Below are 13,653 nucleotides of genomic sequence, written 5' to 3' on the forward strand. Positions count from 1 at the left end.
GAGGTGGAGTGGAAGGAGAGAAAAGGTCTCATTTCCAGATATGACTGGGATGTTAAAAAGACATCAATAAAACCTATTTTTTAAAATGAAGCTAAAAAAGAAATTTTAAATGTTTTTTTTCAGTTTTAAAAGGGGCAGCTAGGTGGTGCAGTGGATAGAGTACCAGCCCTGGAGTGAGGAGGACCTGAGTTCAAATCCAGCATCAGACACTTGACACTTAGTAGATGTAACCCTGGGCAAGTCACTTAACCCCAACTGCCTTGCAAAAAAAAAAAAAGAAAGAAAGAAAAAGAAACTAAAACAAATGCAGTTCTAAGCTATATAGTTCAGGCTTGCATTGTCTTTCAGCTGCCACTCTTTTGTCCACTTCTCTGTGGTTACTGTTGAGTCTACCTAAGAAGACAACAAAGCTGGCAATAGCCACAGGCAAAAGGAACTTACTCTCGGTAACTGGATATCTGCAGCCGGACCCAGAATCAGTGATCACAAATCAGAGGCTTATAGAATTCAGAAATGGAAGAGACAACAGATGTCATCTAACCCGACCTCTTCATTTTGCAAATGAGGAAACTAAGGAAACTCATTTTACAAATCAGACTGCCAGAGGTTGTGCAGCTAACACTAATGGAAGAAACAGAACTGTTCCCTGACCCTCTGACTCCCAATCCAGTGTTCTTTCCACCAGGCCACCATAGAAAGTCAAAAGGAACCCCTTATTGAGAGGATGGACAGCTTGGGAATATCATGATACACACATGCCCTCTCTACACCTGTGGCCCATAGTCACTTCAATAGTCATTTAGCTCCAGTGCCAAACTACAGTTTAGTTTCTGCATACACATCTACAAAACTACATTGAATCTGTTCACTGCTGTTTCCTGTTTCTCTAAAATGTCACTTGTCAAGTTCGTCATATGTCAATTAATCAATAAGTATTTATTAAGAAACTACGTACTAGGTACTGGGATACAAAGACAAAGATGAAACAGAGTCTGACCTCAAGGAGCTCATATTGTACCAAGGAGACATCATGTACACATGTAAATATATACAAAATAAATACATAAATATAAGATCCTGTTCAGAGGGGACCAGGAGAAAGTTAATAGCACCTGGAGGAATCAGGAATGGCTTCACATAGAAGGGGATGCTTGACCTGAGATGTGAAGCAAACTTAGGACTCTAAGAAGCAGAGATGAAGAGGGTGCACATTCCAGACATGGGGGGCTGCCTGTGGAAAGGCACAGAGATGGAAAGTAGGAAGACGTGTATAAGGAATAGTAAGAAGGCCAGTTTGGCTGAATTTTGAAGTGTCTAAAGGGGAACAATGCATGGTAAGGCTAAACAGATTGGTCCTAAACATCGAACAGAGGAGCTTGCATATTACCCTATAGGTAATAGGAAACCACTGGAGTTTATTAAGTGGTTTATTAAGTGGTAATGAGATCTGACCTATCCCTTAGGGAAAATCACATGTACATTTACATATGAATTATATCTCTATCAGCCTCACCCATTCACATATATAGTTAGGCATATGTATAACGGTAAAGAAGGGCTGACATCTATAAACAAAGAACGACAAATCAGTTAAGGTGTAGATGACCTTCTCTCAGTTATGACTGTGGTTAAAAATGGGTTTCTAATTTACTTCAGACATTTTTGATAGCTCTAGATAAATGCTTTCATTTCACAGAAAAATGAAAATTTTCCAAGTATGTATTTCTCTGCAGAAGCTCCCCTTGAAATCAATATTCTCTCTGAATGACAGTTCTCAGCCACATACAGGGTCTTTTTTAAGCTAACAAGTTACTTTTCATATTGGAATTACAAAGAGAAGAATCAATAGCTAGCTAGTTCCTACCAGCTAGTTCCTGTTTCTAGATGTTTACCAAGCTCATTTGGTAACAACCTAATAGGGTAAAAGGTACAGAAATACTGAACTTGAAAACCATTCTGCATGATGCTCCCTGATTCAGAGGTTTACAATGAAATGCCACAATAAAAAGAGGAAAAAAAAGAATTTTTCTCATTATCTCTACCGACATTTTTAAAAGAACTTCTACAGGCCCGTTTCTTAGTCTCTCTAAAACCCCATTTTTTGGAGGGGGGGAGGTGCCCTTTCACTACCTCAAAGCAGTGGGAAAGTAATGAATCTAGTCCGATGGCTTAAAACCTCTATCCACTATTCTTTCTGTGACCCTCTGAGACAAGTAATTCATCTCTCTGAGCCTCAGTTTCTTTATCTATAATGGGTTAAACTAGGTGACCACTAAGGTCCTTCACAGCTCTATAGGAGATCCACCTAGATGGACAAAGTGATGGGCCTGGAATAAAAAAAAAAAACCTGAATTTAAATTTGGCCTTGGATACTGCCTGTCTGACCCTGAGCAAATCAATTAACTTCTATTTACCTCAGTTTCCTCAACTGTAAAATGTATAACATGATAGCACCCCAACCTCACAGGGTTGTTGTGAGGATCAAGTGAGCTAATATTTGTACAGCCCTTAGCACATGGTATGGCATACAGCAGGCACTTAATAAATGCCTGTTTCCTTCCTTCCTATATCCATGAACATTATATGAACATATAATAACAAAATCAAAATCAACTCTGGGCATTAATTCTCTAGCAGTACTTTACTCAAAGAATTATCTTGAATTTTTCTAATCACTAGATTTTGGGGGATTTTTGCTTGGACCTGTGATTTCACTGATGTGAAGAGAATTTCTTCAACTGATACAATTCCTATATAATTTAATTTTAAGGAGTTGCTTGGGACAATGAAAGTTTAAGTGATACTTATTTAACATAGATTTTGGAAAACAATGTAAACCAAGTTCACAGTTTCACATACAAGCCTCTTTTCTGTTCTTTGTATACTAAAGTATTTATGTTTGCAATATTTGTTAAGTTCATTACAAAAATTGAGATTGGATGAGGCTGATAGAGATTGAGAGGCAATGTGGACTGGATAAAGAACTGGCCTCTGGTCAGGAAGACTTGGAGTCTGGGGACTGGGCTTGGAGTCAGGAAGATCTGAGTTCAAACTCAGCTTCGGGCACTTACTAGCTATGTGACCCTGTACAAGTCACTTAACTCCTATTTGCCTCCATTCCTCACCTGTAAAATGGGGGCACACTGGAAAAGGAAATGATAAACCACTCCAGTGTCTTCGCCAAGAAAACCGCATGGACAAAAGGTCCATGTGATGGGGGTGGGGCCCAAGCCAAGATCTTCTCCCTTTGCCCCAAAGGGAATCTGACTCACAGGCCCCAGACCCTCATCTCCCTTTGAAAGCCTTAGCCTTACACCTTTTAATCTTATTCAGATGTGCCCTAAAAGAATCTGGCTCCCTTTTGTCTATAGGCCCCAGAAAGGCCTTCTCTGGTCTCCAACTGTTCCTCATTGACTCCCCTTATCTCCTTTTGAAAGTCCTAGCCCCACCTTGATTTTGTGCAGATGCCTTTCAAACTTCTGCCTTCCAGTTCCCTCCATTAGCTATTCCCATTGTCTATTCAATTTCTCAGACCTCCCCAATTAGAATTCTTACCTAGACCCTTTCCCCAACCCCCTTCTCTGGCCACCCAAAGTTACTTCAGTATTTAAGATCCACCTTGGCCCTCATTCAGATGCTGAGAATCTCAGGCCCACAAGGCTGAGAACCTCTCATTGCCCGCTTGTCTTTACGGGCGTCACCTGGCCTCTGTGATTTATCACTAACAAACTTTTCCTCCGGCTGAAGAAGATTTGAGTTGAATTCATTCAGCAGGGCCTGGTACCGTGATCTTGGGATTTTGCAGCACTCCAAAAGTCCTAGACCTCTTCACATGGGGTCACACAGAGTCAGACACAACTGAATCACTGAAAAATAACAACATACTGGCTATTTGACCCTTGGCAAGTAACTTAGCCTCTCAGTGTCCCAGATAACTCTTTAAGACTATGCATGGCGCAGCAGGGGCTGATCTGCACAGATGGAGAGAGATTCCTTGAGCCAATGAAACCACAAGAATTTTTTTTAAACCCACAGTAGTTAAGTAACTTGCCCAAGGGTGCATAGGAGTACATCAGGGTCACCATTTGAACCTCAGTCTTCCTGACTCCTCTATCCACCTTGATCTTACTTTATTAAATAATATGCAAAGAGATACTACAGAAGAGCCAAACAAGAGATTATCCAATGACTGTTTAACGTGTCAGGGTTAATACTAAAACCAGGGTTCACACTACTAATATCTTCTGAGATGCCACATTTTTTAAAGGTAACTGATTGCTGGTGTGTGGCCTAAGATCCTAAGTCACTGATTAACTTCTCATCTCCTATGAGGTGATGTTGGAACAGTATTTTCATCTGGATAGAAACCCTGGCCCTTCAGAAGGGTGCCAATAGAAACAAAGACCCAAACAATGAGGGAATCTGTCTACCCAAAGGTGTTAAGAACCATAGAAGATTTCATTTTATTCTGTTGTTCTCATCATAAGCAAACCCACAACTAAATGCCCCCCTCATCTCTAAATATATCTGCATCACTGTGCCTAAGGAACACCAGTTTGCAGGAAGGCGCTTACTCTTCCACAGTTTTAATTAGCTGGGAAGAGGATGCAAATTCCCAAAATAACTCTGCCCTTTTTCCTTTCCCTAGGATTAGATAAATTCCCGGAACACCCTAAGGTTAGCGGACTTTTCCACAGGAAGTGCTACCAATTTCCATGACTAAATCTAATTCAGAATCAAATTCAAGTTCTAAGGTCTTGCAAGATTGTACCTCCAACAAAAGGGAGAAAGATTTGCAGCCAACTGTCATTTAAATGGGTATGAAATTTTCATTTTTTCACCAGCCCAGAGGTCCTCTAGTTGCCATCCAATTACTACCACTTCTCATTTAATTAACAATACTACAAGACTTGAAAACTTACAACAGATTTGAGAACTTTTTAGCATGGCTCTAAAGGGTTCCCTCAAAAAGAAGTCCAGGGGACACAGGGTGAGGAACTGAGAGAGTGACCAATACGGGGAAGAGGGCTGGGTCCCATATCTTCAGTAGAAATAAATGTGGTTGCTTTTCCTTGTCAGAAAAAAAATTCAATTCAACTCAACAAATATTTATTAAGTACCTACCCCATAAAGGCACCACTATGCTAAAGCTCTGAGCAAAGTATTGACAAAGTGAAACAGTCCCTTGTCCTCAAGAAGTTGATGTTGTACTGAGGCCATACAGTTTTTGCTTACCTATGCAGATAAACAAAAACAAACTAACACAAAGCATAATTTCAAGAAGAAAACACCAACCAAGTGGATTAGGAAAGGTAGCAAGGGAAGATGAAAGATTCTAAGTGGTAGGGAGGGAGGGAGTGTATTCTAGATCTGGAAGACCACCTTTGCCAGTGCATAGAGGAAGGCTTACTTCCCTGATCCAGGAAGAGTTGACTAGGTCCTGAACTAGGGTAGAGTCTCTGGGAATCACAGAGATAGACTCAAAAAGATCTGGCTAAACTGATAAGAAATGAGAAGAAGGGGCAGTAAGAAAGAGGAAGAGATAAGAATCTCCCAGAGGTGGTAACCAGAGTGACCAGAAGAATGAAGGCACCTTTAACAGAAATAGGGAAACCTGAGAAAGGCATGGTGTGGGGTTTAGAGGAATAGAGATGTTAAGTTTGAAATGCCTCCAGTATTAACAGTATGAGCATATCATGTTAAACAGTCATTGGATAATCTCTTGTCTGGCATTTCTTTTGTAGTATCTCTCTCTGAATATTATCTAGTAAAGTAAGATCAGTGTGGATAGAGAGCAGGCCTTGGAGACAGAAGACCTAGGTTCAAATCATGAGCTGACATGCACTACCTGTGTGACCTTGGGCAGGTTGCTTGACTTTATTGCTGTTCAGTCATGTCTGACTCTTTGTAACCCTATTTAGGGTTTTCTTGGCAAAGATACTGGAATGGTTTGCTATTTCCTTCTCCAGCTCATTTTACAGATAAGGAAACTGAGGCAAACAGGGTAAAGCGATACAGCTAGTGTTTGAGGCCAGATCTGAACCCAAGTGATCAAAGAAGTCTCTAGAGTTTGCCTGAAGCTATAATCCTATCAACTGGGCTTTCATTGTCCTAAACCCAATCTTGGAATTATCGGTTACCCTTAACCTACCCCAGCCCTCTATTATCTGTTACCTCCGGCTACTTCCCACCCTTGATCCTATCTCCACCCCATTCTGCTTCCCGGACATTCCCCTCAAGATCCTCCCTAGACCCCTCCTCCAGTCACCCCAAGCCTACTGGCCACTCCCATCCAGATCTTCCCTAGATTCCTTCTCCAAGATCCCTCCTCCAATCACCTCAAACTACTTGGCCACTCCTAGATCCCTACTACAGTCTCCATTGAGGTGCTCAGATTCTTAAAATCTAGCCAATGACTGAGATTCAATCTGGCCCATGGCTGAGATTCAATCTAGCCAGCTTGTCAATAGAAGTATCACAAATGTTCAGATTCCTTAAGAGTCTGGCCAATATGGCAGATATTTAATAAACCTCGTCTTTGGCTGAAAGAAGGCTTGGGTCAAATTCATTTGGGCAGGATCTGCATGTTGCTATTTCGGGGTTCCAGCACCCCCAAACCTCAACATATCCACCTGGCCGCCTCTAATTTAACCTCCCAGGGTTTTGGTTTCCTCCTTTGTAAAATAAAGGAGTTGGATTAGATGAGTTCAGAACTCCCTTTAAGTTCTAAATTTCTAAAAATAAGGCTGAGAGGGGCAGCTAGGTGGCGCAGTGGATAGAGTACTGGCCCTGAAGTCAGGAGGACCTGAGTTCAAATCTAGTCTCCGATCAAACACTTAACACTTACTAGCTGTGTGACACTAGGCAAGTCACTTAACCCCAACTGCCTAAAAAAAATTTTAAAAAATAAAAATAAGGCTGAGTCTTGAACTGGGAGCCAAGAGATGGGTTCGAGTTCTAGCTTTGCCACTAACTATTGCATGACCTCAGAGAAGTTGCTTCTTCTCTCTAGGGCTCATTTTGAGGGCATTTGATGAGATAGTTTCTAAGGACTCTTCCAGGCTTGAAATTCTCTCTCAGCAGATGACTACACAACCTACTTTACTGAAATGATTAAAGCTAGCCACCTAGGCTACCCCACATCCTCTTTCTGATACCTAAAAACCTGTAACCCTGGTCTCAGAGGAGGAAGTGATTCCTCCCCTCCCCATTTTGCCAAGGCTGAGTCACCTTTATATTCTTATTCTAATCACCTCTTGTCTCTTTCAGGACCTCCTGCGCTACCCATGATGCCAACTTTCAACCTGCTGTGATTTCAACTTCAATTTCTTCCTCTCTAAGCACTCCCTCTATTCTGCTTATAACCACACTTAAGTATTCCTTCAAGTTATCACTTCTCTGTCACTTTACCCCCAAACTTCTCTATACTGCCTGCCTCTATTTCCTCACCAACCTCATTTCTCAATCCCAAGCAATCTTGCTTCTATACCTCATCCCACTTTATTCAAATTATCCTCCACAAAACTATCAATGATCTAATTTCAAATCCAGGAGACTTTTCTCAGTTCTTCTCTTCCTTAAGTCCCTCAGTAGCATTTGACACACTTATGCCATTGTTCTCCTTTTTGATTAGGGTTTTCTCCTCCCTTGTCTTCCAGGATACAGCTCTCACTCAATTTAGTCCATCTGTTGACAAGCATTTATTAGGCCCTTATTATATGTCAGGCACAATTTACTAACCACTCATTAAATGTTTACTATTAGCAAAGCATCATGCTGGGGCTTTCATTAAAAGAAGAAAAATAAAACAGCTTATTATAGTTTATATGAAGGGCAAAGGAGAGGCCCAGTAAAAGCGCCTTAGGAAAACCTGAGGAATACAAGAACACTTTCCACTGAGGTCTTCATAGTCGTCCTAACTCTCTCTGGTTTCTCTTTGTTTCTCTTCACCTTTTCTGGTTCCCCTTCTTGCTCCCTCAGTGTGGGCTTTTTCCTTACTTCTCTTTTCTACAGTCATCTCAGCCACTTCTACTGTCTTAATTATTATCTCTATGCAAATAAGCTCAATTCACCAGGTTTAACGTGGTGTGGCCCAATTCCTTTTGAATATCAATCTCCACCTAGCACTCTGTCAACTCCTCAAATTCAGGATGTTCGAAACTGAACTCATCCTTTTCTTATTTCTGCTGATGGTACCACCATCCTCCCACTCAAATTTGAAATCTTGCAGCTATCTTTGATTCTTTTCTCTCCCAACATCCCCAACATCTACAATGGTGCTCAGTCCTGTTGACAATCTCTCTTTCACAGTCCAATTATCTTAGTGCCAATCCTCATAACCTCTCCTGAAATATTTTAATTGCCTCCTAACTGGCCTCTCTCCTTCCAATATCTCCTTCATTTCACTTCTCAGGTCATATGTTTTGTATATATGTACATGCTGCTTCCCTCTTTTGCATGCAACCTTTTTGAGGACTGGGACTGTTTCATTTTTTTGTCCTTGTACCCCCTACACCTAGCACAATAGCTAGCATGTACCTTTTAATAAACCACGTCCTGATTGATTGATCCTCCCAATGGACAAGTTTTATCATGTAACTGCTATTCAAAAACCTTCAAATGAACCAAGAGAACAATATACATAGTGACAGAGAAACTCAACATCCCCAAAACTGAACTCATTATCTTGCTCCCTTTAATACTCCTCTCTTACAAACTTCCCATCTTCCCAGTCATCCAGGCTTGCAACCCAGATGTCACACTCTCTCACTTTCCACATTCAATCTGTTACCAAATCTTGCTGCTTTTACTTTTGTAAGATCTTTCCTATATACATACCCCCTTCTCTCCTCCTGCTGTAGGCTGTCACCTTCTCATGCCTGAACTATTGCAGTAGCCTGCCTGGTTGGTCTCCCTGCCCCAAAACTCTCCCCACTCCAGTCCATTCTCTGCTCAGTGGCCAAATTAATCTTCCCAAAGCGCAGATCCGGCCACCTCGTTGCCCCTATTTAATTAAGTCCATTGGTTCCCTGTCACCTCCAGGATCAGCTATAAAGTCCTCAGTTTGACAACCTGATCCCCTCCTATCATTCCGGTTTTCATACCTTTCTCCCCTTCCTGCACCCTTCAATATAGTGACAATGAGCTCCTTGCATGTGTCATTCTATCCTGAGATTCTAGGCTTCTGACTAGCTGTTCCATATGCCTGGAATACTTACTTTCCCTCCTGGCTTCCCCAACTTCCTTCAAGTTCCAGCTAAAATCCCAAATTCTGTTTGAAGACTTTTCTGATCCCCCTTTAATATTAGTGCCTTCCCTCAACCACCTCCATATTTTCCCACATACATCTTGTTTGTACCTAGTTATCTTCACCTTGTTTCTCCCATTAGACAGTGAGCTCTTTGAGAGGAGGGGCTATCTTTTGCCTTTCTTTTAATCCCGGGACCTTAAGTGCCTAGCACGGAGCAGGAACTTAATGAATGCTTGTTGACCTATAACAGCAACATAAAGGAAGGGATGAAGGAAATTGTTCTGAGGAACTCAAAAACCAACAAAGGTCCCAGAGAACAGATAACATTCATCCTCTCTCTTCAGGGACAGGATGTCATAAACCCTGTCACATATGGTAGTTCTCCATATTGGATTTTTTTCTTTGTCACAACACAGGATTCAATCTGAAGGATGGGTAGAAATGTCTGTCATAAACACAAAAGCCATTAATAAAACATAAAAAAAGAAAATATTTCAGGTGCAGATTTATTACCTGCAGGATAAGATACAAACTCCTTTGCTTGGCATTCAAAGATCCATGGAATTTATCTCCAACCTACCTTATCTCACAAGGCTCATCTTTCCATTCGAGCCAAACTAAACTGCTGCCTTCTCCCTATCCTGCTTCTCTAGACTCTATATACAAATAAATAAATAAATACACACCATCCGCCATGTCTAAAACAAACTTGCATAGTGGATAAAGTGTGGGGCCAGTTGTTAGGAAGACCTAAATTCAAGCAGGGCCTCAGACATTTTACTAGTTGTGTGACCCTGGGCAAGTCACAACCTGCGGGGAGAGCAAAAAGTGCTTAGCACAGTGCTTGGCACATAGTAGGTGCTATATAAATGCTCATTCCTTCCCTCTCTTTCTGGAAATCTAATTCAATTTAAGGGCCACAACTTCTGTGAAGGTTTCTTAGATCTCTACCAGCTAAAATCTAGCTTTCTTCTTCTCTTTGAATTCCTGCTCGGGACTTTGTAATTTGCATAGTTACCTGTGTACATGTTATCCCATGACTGAATTCCAAGATCATTTAGGTCAGGGACCTAAGTCATTCTTCATCTTTACATCCCCAAAGATTAACTAGCACATACAAACTACATCCTTAATAAAGTTTTCTTGAATTAAACTGAACTCATTTAGACCTCTGTACAACTTGGGTCTTTCTCAGACTCAGAATTATCAATCTTTTGAAAAGAGAAAGAAACTACCTTTTAAATTGTGAGATAATCTCAGATTTTTAGCAAGGAAAAATCCCACTGAGTACTTTCGGTTTGCCCAGGCCCCACAAATTTTACACTCTTTCGGCCACTATTACTTACCATTACAATTTAAGTTCCTTCCTATCTTTCTCAAAAATAGAAATATAGAACTGGAAGACACATTGGAGATTATTTTGTCCAACTCCCTCATTTTACAGATGAAAATAAGGCTGAGAAACATTAAATGACTTACTCAACATCTCTAGCTAGAGGTAGGGTCAAGACTAGACAGACCCAAGTCTGCTGTCTCCCCTGCTCCTTCTGTTACACAGCACAGCTGGAAGCTGACCCAACTGTACAGCCCTCTGAAGTGGTTCACACACTTAAAAGCAACTAATGGAACCAGAAAAAAAAAGTAAACTCCACAATAATAAATAAGTATGGACTCTAAAGATTGCTAATAATTCACCTGACAGTTTAAGGTTTACAACGTTTTTTCTCAAAGTCACTTTTTAAGGCGAGTATTCCCTAAATTACCACCCCTATTTTACAGAAGGGAATAAGTGAGGCTCAGAGAAATTAAATGACTTGCCCAAGGCCACTCGGCTATAAAATTTCAGAACCAGGATTTGAACTTAGTTCTCCTGAATACAAATCCAACGCTCTAAATTATAACCCTGTTGCCTTCTAATTAAAAAAAATAAAGTATACTTGTAGCCTATAATACCCAAATGTGAGCTCCCTCTGCAGCCATGGGCATGCAATAAATCAAAAAGTGAAAGCTCCTAGTCCTGGCTTGATGCAAGTAAGGGGCACCTGTATAGTGACTGCGACAGTTGCAAGCGTTGCTCTGTCCTGAGGCCACCCCGGGAGGAGTCCTTTTGCTCAGCCCTGTCCCCTTCTGCCTTCTGAGTGCCCTCAAACTGGGATTCTTGGGGACCGGGAGGAGCCAAGCTTAACGCTCTAGCGCCCAGCCAGTGCCTGGCCAGCCCTGCGGGGCCGGGGCCATGACTGAGGGCTGCACAGCGATCCTGAGCCCGGTAGCCCTGGACAGCCTGGAAGCAATTGGAAGTTCAACCCCTCCTTCGTCTCTGTAGCTCGGGGCCTCATCTGGGGCTTGCTTTCTCCGAGACCTTGACCATAAATGTCCCTAGAGCCCGGCGGGGGAAAAAGCGGGGTGGGGTTGAGGAAAGAGGGGAAGCTGTCCTGCAAGCAAGAGGTCAGCAGGTCTGGGGGGCACGCGTGGCAAGGCTCGCGCTGTATCCCCATCGTCTACCCCTCCACCTCGGGGGGGGGGGAGGAAAGCCCCGCTGTTTCTCCTGGCCCGGGCGAGCCCAGGCGCAGGAAGGTCGCAGAACTTACCGGCGGCAAGCTCAGCGCCCGGGATTGGGGTTCGGAGAACGCGGCCCAGGCAGGGAAGCCGCAACTCTAGCAGCAGCAGCAGCAGCAGCAGCAGCAGCAGCAAACACCCTCCGGCCCTACGAGCCGCGCTAGCTCCGAGCCCGCAGTCCGCGTGGAAACCCCACCCCCCGCCTCTCCCGGCCGGCTCGCCTCCCATTGGTGGAAGTGGGTCCGGCTTCTGCTGCGTGCCAGCTGGCCCAGACCTGCCAGGAGCCGCCTGGGCGCCTTCCCACGGCTTTCCTAGCCGGTGTAATCTGCAGCCTACTGAGAGGGGCAAAGGAAGTCAGCAAACCACATTTGCACGTTGTCTCCACCATTAGACTGGAAGCTCCCAGAGGGCAGGGATTGGCTTTGCTACTGTTTGTATCCCCAGTGCTTCAGTACAGTGTCTAGCACGTAGTAGGCGAGGAATGAAGACTTGTTGACTGACTGACTTATTCCTTTTCTGGTGGTACAAGCAAGAAGTCCCCCGCATAAACCCCGAGCTGGGTGGATGCCCGGCGTGAAAGAACTAAGCAGGCCCGGGTGTGTGCGACGGTTTTTTGTTTGTTTGTTTTGTTTTGTTTTGTTGTGGGAGGAAACGACCAAGAGAACTCTGCCGCCCAGTGGCTGCCACGGCACTGTAGGTCGTGGTTCTTTCAAGTCAACGAGCATTTATTAAGCACCTACTATGTGCCGAGCACTGTGCTAAACTCTGGAGGTACAAGAAGAAGAAAAAAGGCAAAGAGAGCGCCTTCCCTTAAGGAGCTCACAATCTAATGAGGGAAATTGCAGTCAATCACCTCACTTTCCTCCTCCGCTGCGGTGTGGGGCCGGGGGATATGTGGGCATTTCAATCTGCCGCTGACCTAGTCCAACCTCTCAAGATGCGGAGGGGCCCTTTACGGGAGGAAGTTCTGTCAGGCACCCCCTAGTTCCCCTACGTTTGCAAAGAGGGGGAAACTGTCGTAACAGGAAGTAACGTGGTTCTGTGGAAAGAGCCTGGGACGGAGAGCCAGAATACAGGGGTTTGTGTTCTAGCTTGCCACCTCCGTGTTTTTAACTTACCCTCTTTGGCTAGAAGTTTCCTCACCTCTTAAATTAGGGGGCTGGATGAGGTGATTTCTTCCAGATCTAAGACCTGGAAGTGGGTGGGTGGCAGGACTCTTGGTTTGATCCCCGAAATGAAAAGAGGACGAGCCCTCTTGCCTCTCTGTTCTCAATTTCCTTTTTTTAGGAGAAGGAAACCGCCAGTTCCTAGCTCCAGCTCCCAGGAGTCCTAACACAGATCTTAAGGACCACTGTGCCTCGGCCCGATTTGGAGTCCTATGTGTGCCCCTGGGGTTTTCAGAGTGGGGGAGGAACCTTCCCGGTGGCTGGAAACATTGTTAGTTTCCCCATGTTGTATTCTCAATTAACTGTTGTTTGCTTAGAATGTTTTATGGCGACTTACAGAAACAGAAAATAAAACTGTTTCAAAAATATGTGTGTGAAAGGAGGAAAGGAGTGTGTATATATTTTCCTATTCAGGGCAACTGAACAAATCAAAAGGTCATTTGGTTTGTTTTGCTGCTCAAGGATTTACAAGATGCCAAAATCCATGGAATGTACCTGGGGAACATATTACTCCTCTCTATTACACACTAGGAGAAATGAGATTTTAATTAAGAGCCAACTAACCCAATTTCTTCATCGTACAAAGGAAACTGAGATCCAAAGAGATCTTAAGTTACTTTGCTAAGCTGGTTATTGGCAGAAATCAAGTCACAAGAATCCCGGTGTCCTTGGCAATATACC

General features: G+C 43.2%; 1 protein-coding gene across 5 annotated transcripts in view; it reads right to left on the reverse strand.

The window, feature by feature from the left end:
* SLC25A30 (solute carrier family 25 member 30) overlaps positions 1–12,761 on the reverse strand; it is a 37,410-nt gene extending 24,649 nt beyond the window's left edge. For 2 of the 5 annotated variants that reach the window (XM_020971357.2, XM_078147586.1), the window contains exon 1: positions 11,839–11,926. The gene's annotated coding sequence lies outside the window, so the exon portion shown is untranslated. Of the gene's footprint in view, positions 1–11,838 lie in introns of all 5 variants that reach the window. The other 3 variants (XR_013483405.1, XM_078147585.1, XM_078147587.1) reach the window with 3 other exon arrangements.
* Positions 12,762–13,653: the final 892 nt, after the last annotated feature.

The sequence above is a fragment of the Phascolarctos cinereus genome, unplaced genomic scaffold, assembly GCF_003287225.1.
Source record: "Phascolarctos cinereus isolate Bilbo 61053 unplaced genomic scaffold, phaCin_HiC Scaffold_7;HRSCAF=346, whole genome shotgun sequence".
Taxonomy (NCBI): Eukaryota; Metazoa; Chordata; class Mammalia; order Diprotodontia; family Phascolarctidae; genus Phascolarctos; species Phascolarctos cinereus.